The sequence below is a fragment of the Trematomus bernacchii genome, unplaced genomic scaffold, assembly GCF_902827165.1.
Source record: "Trematomus bernacchii unplaced genomic scaffold, fTreBer1.1, whole genome shotgun sequence".
NCBI lineage: Eukaryota > Metazoa > Chordata > Actinopteri > Perciformes > Nototheniidae > Trematomus > Trematomus bernacchii.
The window spans coordinates 1,965,204-1,972,420 of NW_022987778.1; positions in this window are offsets into that span (position 1 = coordinate 1,965,204).

Below are 7,217 nucleotides of genomic sequence, written 5' to 3' on the forward strand. Positions count from 1 at the left end.
TAATTAGATTACGTTTTCAGACGCTCATATAAAGCTCCATCATTAGCACCATTTATAACGAATAAAACACAGATTTAAGGAAACGTGATGAATGTGAAGCCAAGTGGAGTCGGATATTTAGACTTGTGTTTGACAAACAACAACAATGAGGATGTTAAAAGTGGTGTAAAATAAAACAAGTCATGAAGAATTTTAGCAAAGGTCAAGCCTTTCCTTTCTTTTAATGACTTTGAGAGAGTAATACATTGTTTTATATCCACTAAACTGGATTACTGCAACGCTCTGTACATTGGAGTAAGCCAGGCTTCCCTGTCTCGCCTACAGCTGGTCCAGAATGCTGCTGCACGCCTCCTTACAAGGACAGGCAGGCGTGAACATATTACGCCTGTACTCGCCTCTTTACATTGGCTACCAGTCAATTTTAGAATACAACTTAAAGGGGACCTATCATGCAAAATGCACTTTTGTACATCTTTTATACATGAATATGTGCAGTTTAGTTGTGTTTATATCCTACATTCGATTTTTAAGCATAATGCTTCACCGAACACAGGAGGGGGCTTGGCTGTCTACAAATAAAGACGGCTCATTTTAATTCTCCCCAAATATATTGAGGCTGAACCTGAACTTTCAGCTTGGGGACCCCCTAGTGGCCGCAGGGGCCCTATGCATCTGCATAGTCCGCCTATACGAAGAAACGGCCCTGTGTAGGAGAGTTTCTCAGTCTGTGGCTTCTGATCTGGTTTCATTGTCTCGTGTTCAGTGGCGGTTCTAGAACATTTTACATGGGGTGGCAAAGGGGGGGCAAGAGGTCATGCCAGGGTGGCATGGGAGGGCGGACAGTACGTGGTATTTTATACTGTATATAACCTATTTATTGTTAATTTATGCCCTAACACAAGTGTTCTTAATGCACAAGAGAAACAAGGTGTTCAGACAAACAATCGGGTGCACTTTGAGTCCCCCAAGCTTACTTCAACAATTTTAAATGAAAGGAAACTACAACATTTATTTTAAAGCAATGAATTAATGGAACAGGTTGTTTTGCATTACAATGTAAATCTAAATATATATATATATTTTGTTTTTAAAAAATTGGTTGTCTTAGTAGTAGACATATTTGCATGTCCTCACTAAGCATTATTACATATTAATTTAATATTAAACAAATCAAAATGGCCAATTATCCCAAAATGTTGCTGCTAATATAATCATATGCTTGTCAACTTTAACTGATCAAAAATAAATTCTGAAAAAATACTTGAATTATCTATGAAATTGCAATATTGACACACGTCCCTCAGTTTGTTTCAACCCCGTCACGCCATACCATTTACCCTCCTATTAAAATAATGGATCAGTCCATGTGTGATCTGCATTGAGGGAATTACATCACAAAAGTCTTCTGAAGAAAAGATGGCAAAGAAAGGCAAGTGTCAGTTTCTTCTCTTACACTGAAAAAAAAGTGGAGTGACATTTACTTAGAAAAACCTCTGTAACAATATTCCACGCAGAAATTGTAAGTAAATTTAACAACCTATATTTCAAGTAAATTCTACTTACAGTTCAGAAGTGTTTCTAACAACAGGTACACAAGTAAACTTTACTGTGCTTTCTGTTTTTGTTATTTAAGTGTACTCACTATTGCATAGTATTTTTTACTTAAATATATAAGTAATATTTACATAATATTTCTTCTTCTATTTAATTTTACTCACTATTGCATAGTATTTTTTACTTAAATATATAAGTAATATTTACATAATATTTCGTCTTCTATTTAAGTGCACTCACTATTGCATAGTATTTTTTACTTAAATATATAAGTAATATTTACATAATATTTCTTCTTCTATTTAAAAGTGTACTCACTATTGCATAGTATTTTTTACTTAAATATATAAGTAATATTTACATAATATGTATTCTACCTTTAACAGCAATACCCTGTTAAATATGGGCATACAAAACATGAAACAATGTACTCTTTAAAACAGCAACTTTATGTTTTGAAACACTGGTACCAGCCAGGACTAAGCAACAGTTTACAATGGTTTAAACATATGCAATCTGGTGCACACAGCACCTACATCGGTGCAGCTAAACAGAATGGTTAGAACACTTTTTACCGATAGTCTCAGTGAAGATGAAACATTCTTAAAACAACATTCTCTGGCTGATCCTGAGGACAGAATTCACAGTGATCTATTTCAGTACATCTCAGATAAAATGTCCAATGACATTTACAAAAGTGTCATTTTTATGGAATAGGATTAGGGCCATGCTCAAAACATTAATTATTTTAGTTTTCAAGTCAGAATTCCGACTTAAAAAAAATAAATCACATGTGGCCCTGATCATATTCAGCACATCTATACAGTACAATGACTTTGCAAGAAAACTAAGTGCAATCACTCATCCCTGACATCCCTTGCTTTTAGTGTTATAGACAGGGGTGCACATAACTGGTACGCAGGTACGCATGCGCGGCAACAATCTGAAATGCGTACCGTCACATGTGTCACAAAGCGCATTTGCGTACCGACGTACATGTGAAGCTTTTCCAGAAGGCGGTTAGATCACCGTGTCTCCGTGTGCACAGACAGGGCTGCTGTTAACGTCGGTCTGTACAGCAGCCCTGCGCTAAAACAGCTGATCACAACGTGCACACTCTGTAGCTCCGAAGCTCTGTACTCCACTACCCCCCCCCCCCCCCCCCCCCGTTGACAATCGCCAGAAGTTGGAGTACCAAACACTGACTCCAGGTACTCATCTGAGTACCTCACTGAGAAAGTTGTGTGCACCCCTGGTTATAGAGAATAATTACACAATATGAAGTTGTACAGTGGCCCTGAGAATTCAACGCACTCAAGAAAACATACAAAACACAATCAAATGAAGAAAAAATCTTCACCAATTTGACATGTGCCTCATTGAGCTGCAAATACTCAAAGCACAACAAATGAAACTGTTTCCAGGGGAAACTAAAAAGTGCTGTGTCAAGAACCCCCTAAACAAGGTTTTGAAACATTATCTTAACAATATACAAAACATGTAGTTGTACAAAGTGGGCTCAGGCAAAACATATGAAAAAGGTCACTGTTGCTAGACACCATAAATACCAAGTATTTCCTCTGAACTGCAAGTTGAAGAAACACCTTTGCATACACTTAGGCTACAAGTTTGTTGCACAATGCATGGACTTTTGGAGACATCTTCAGGACATTTAGCTCAAGAAAGAGCTTCTGAAATACCTCAAAAGTGTATTTCATCTTCGGTGGATAACTTAAGTTCATTGCATATATGAAGCCCATGAGCAGAAGGCAAGCCTTTGACACACATCTGCAGTCATCAAGAACCTCACTTCCCTCGATGATGATGGACACATCGGCAGGGCCTTCGTGTGCTGCACTTCCACGGAGGACAACTATTTTCATGACGTGCTCAGCATAGTCCTCTCTGACGATTTCTTTGCTCACATCCTGTCAAAACATGTGAATTGGTGTTGAGATACACTATACTGTACATGTTTTCTTTTAAGTGACTGAATATGCAAAAGGTGATTCATTAGGTTAAAGTGCTGGACAATCAATCAAAATGTTATCGAAACTGCAATATTGCCTACAACAATTTTCAAATCGCAGCAGGTGCGATATTTGTAAAAGGAAAAATGTGTGTCAAAGTAGCATTTTAAATGTAATATTGTCGTGCTGCAGAGATGCCTACACATCATATTCTACAGTCTAAAGAAAACATTTTTGTTTGCTACAAATCCTCGCAAAAATCACACCATGATCATTTAAAAAGGTTTCAATGAAAATGAGAATAATGATGATCATTTCCTGATATCGCAATTGCAATATCAGTTAAAATAATTGCAATTACATCTTTTTTTTTTAATCGTTCAGCCCTAGTATTTAACTAACTATTGATTTTATAGTTCCTTTCCTTTTGTAGATAAAGACGAGGTAAGTTATGTAGGGAATTTGTAGTCACTTTTTATTTCTTGGTTTAAAAAAGCTGCTCTGTTCCAAGCAGGAAGTAAAAGCTGGTATAGTACTGGATTCAGTTTAGCAAAAATGAGGTGGGATCGGAGGTTTAAAGGCTCAAATCTTCAATTCTACTGAAAACCAAATTATGAATCAGAATGTAAAAAAAGATCATTAGAGAAAGAATGAAAAAAAGAATGAATGGAATAAAGTAAAATGTTTGCTTTTATTTTAAATATATTAAATACCAATTTATTTCATCTAAATGTTAAACTTAATTAAAAAGACATGCCTTTTCCACATACTAGCATGAGTCACTAACCTGTAGAGATATCCATTTACAAATATTGAAGAACAGACAACATGTTTATGGATACAACAATCATCAGAACATTTACCTGGTAGTCTTTGATGAGTTCCTCTGTAGACTCTCCAAGGAACTCCATCAAGCAGCGGATGATGGCATCTCGTCTATCTTCTACATGTAGCTGTTAAAACAGACAAGTACATTATTGTAGAGAGAAAGCAAAAGATGTTGCGTAATGGTCAATTGAACCTGCTACAAAAGAAGGCACCAACTAGGTGCAAGGATGCAAAGCAGGATCAAGCTGTGCATACAAATGAGTTGATAAACATTTAACTTAAAACCATTTACATGTTTTAGCCTGTAGTGCTTTAACAATCCTGTCCTTTTGTTAGATTCAAAGCTACATGTTTTGCACACCCATCTAGTGGAATCTGAAAAAAACACAAATTAATTCAATCTTTAAACCTCTTGAAACTAAACCATGTTACAAAAACATTTATGTCAACTTAAACTTCTAACAGTACTGAGTTGATCAACTTACTCTGCATTAGCTGTCGAAGACAAAATTGCTGAATGACTCAATTTTCCTTGGTAACCTGTGAAATATATAGAAAGTACATTATAAATTAATTATGTAAATTACAGAACTTACTGTCTTGCAATTTATTGCTTAAATATGAACACATCAATATACATTCAGAGCCATTTTTATCATGTAAAATGTTATTTAAAAAAATAATTCTATCACACATGTATACATACAACTTGTCACTGCATTCAAGGCTAATCAATACGCAAAGTAAAAATAACGTAATAATACTTTTATCCAAAATACAACCCTTCAATACAATGACAGACCTCCGGTTCTTCATAACTGCTTTATCCATAGCTTCTTAACCTCCTTGTGTTTTTCAAATTTGAGTAAATGTATCACTACATTTACTCAGACAGCAGAATTTATACCTCTCTGAGCTCTGCCACACCATCTCCCTTCCTCCGCCACCCAATGCACACTAAACGCTACTTAAAGGCTGTGCTAATCTGCTATTTTTCTACAGTATTTACATTTAGCTTTGTTTGTATGGTGTTGGCTGAAGACTAAGTGTGACCACATAACTTATCGATGTGACTGAAATTTGGTCGGTAACAGATTAAGAATGTTGGTTTTGACGACTTTTTTAATTTACCTAGCCCTACACAATATACAATTATTTGTAAAGTTACCTCCATGGTCAGGTGTCTTGTCTTGCTGTTGTAACTTGATGCTGTTGTACAGTGAGAGGGCACTGTAATTTCAACAGGCTGCTGGAGGAAAACACCAACCATCAAATGAAATGTTGCCTAAGAACAAAAACAAAACTGAAAAGGGAAGGGAACAGATAAGCATGATTAGCTAACATAATGCAAGCACATCTAGTTAGCCCTATATCATTAAAGTCACTGTTACTATAGAAGACATTGCAATTAATATAAAGTAAAAAAGGATGAATATATATATATATATATATATGAAAGGATGAATATATATGAGACACAGAAATAGTATTGTTATCAGTGGCGGCTGGTCAATAAAGGGCGCCGACCTTTTCCTCCCTAGTGGAAAGTGTTTTGTTTTTCAAATAATGAAATAAATAAAATGAAATGTCACTAATCATCAGAATGTAACTTTAATGTACAATAATGTGTTTTAAACCGTAGGAATACATTCTCTGAGTATGGCGTTATTTTTATCTCTTGTCCTGGGTGGCAGATTACGTCACTTCCGCCGCCTAAAACCCAGGAGCTAATGGTACATTAGCAAAACAAACGCAATTTGTTTGTGTGCAAAAGGTGCACGTTCCCCTCAACTGTTTCAATTGTATTGTTTACTCTCAGTACAGCACCACTTTCCGAACAGGAAATGCACGCTAATACAAAATAAAATCGCAATGACACTTATTATATATATATATATATATATATATATATTTTTTTTTTTTATATAAATAAATAACGATATCTTGTATAGTTACACCCGCTAGACAACAGTGGCGGGTTCGACAAACAACCGTGTTGGCCGGGTGCACCGCGGCGGAGGTGGGGAGGTTCCAGCCCTGAACCTCTACCCCGCTGCGGGACCCGTGGTGGGACCCGTCAGACCGTGCGTCGTCGGCCGGCCGGGAAGGAAGAGACACGCAAAGTGGGGGAAGTCCCCCACCCCAACGCAGCACACCCTCCCGGTCATCAGAGTCGAACCCGCAGTTCGGAAGAACCAACCGCCAGAGCAGCAGAACTAGGCCGTGGGCATGGTGGGTCGCGTTTGCCATTCGATCACAGAGCGGAGAGGAGAAAAATGCAACAAAACATGTCAAAATCTGTTAATATATGGATGAGTGGGAGGGGGGGCTGGACACTGGCCGTGGGGGGACACCCGGACCGGGCAGTGTCCCAGTTAGAAGGAACCGGGTGAAATAGCCAACAAAATAAAAATGAATAGAACCGGGGAAAATGTGAAAAAAAGTGTCCGAAAATAGGCACTCGTGCAAAATGCTTCTCCTTCCACATACTTTCAACTAGAGACTTTATTCCAACTTTAAAATGGTCACAAGACATTCAGCTATATCTGTGTTTGTGTTTTATTGATTCCTCTCTGTTTCATTCTTTCCTGTGCTAAATTGCCACAACACAAGTATTTAACCCCCTTCAGATTTTGTAAGTTTACCAACTTATTTTACAACTAAAAGCTCTTTTCAAATGAAGAGCAGGTTGTAACCGAGGCTCTGTGTAGGTCAGAGTCTGAGCGCTGCTCCTCCTCCTGGAATGACTCAGAGTTTGATAAGCCCTCCCTCTTCTTCCTGCTCTCAGACACAGCCAGCTCCACTCTGTGTTTCCTGGCTCCTCCCCTTCAGATCCACACTGAGGAGGAGGGGTGTAACCAACAT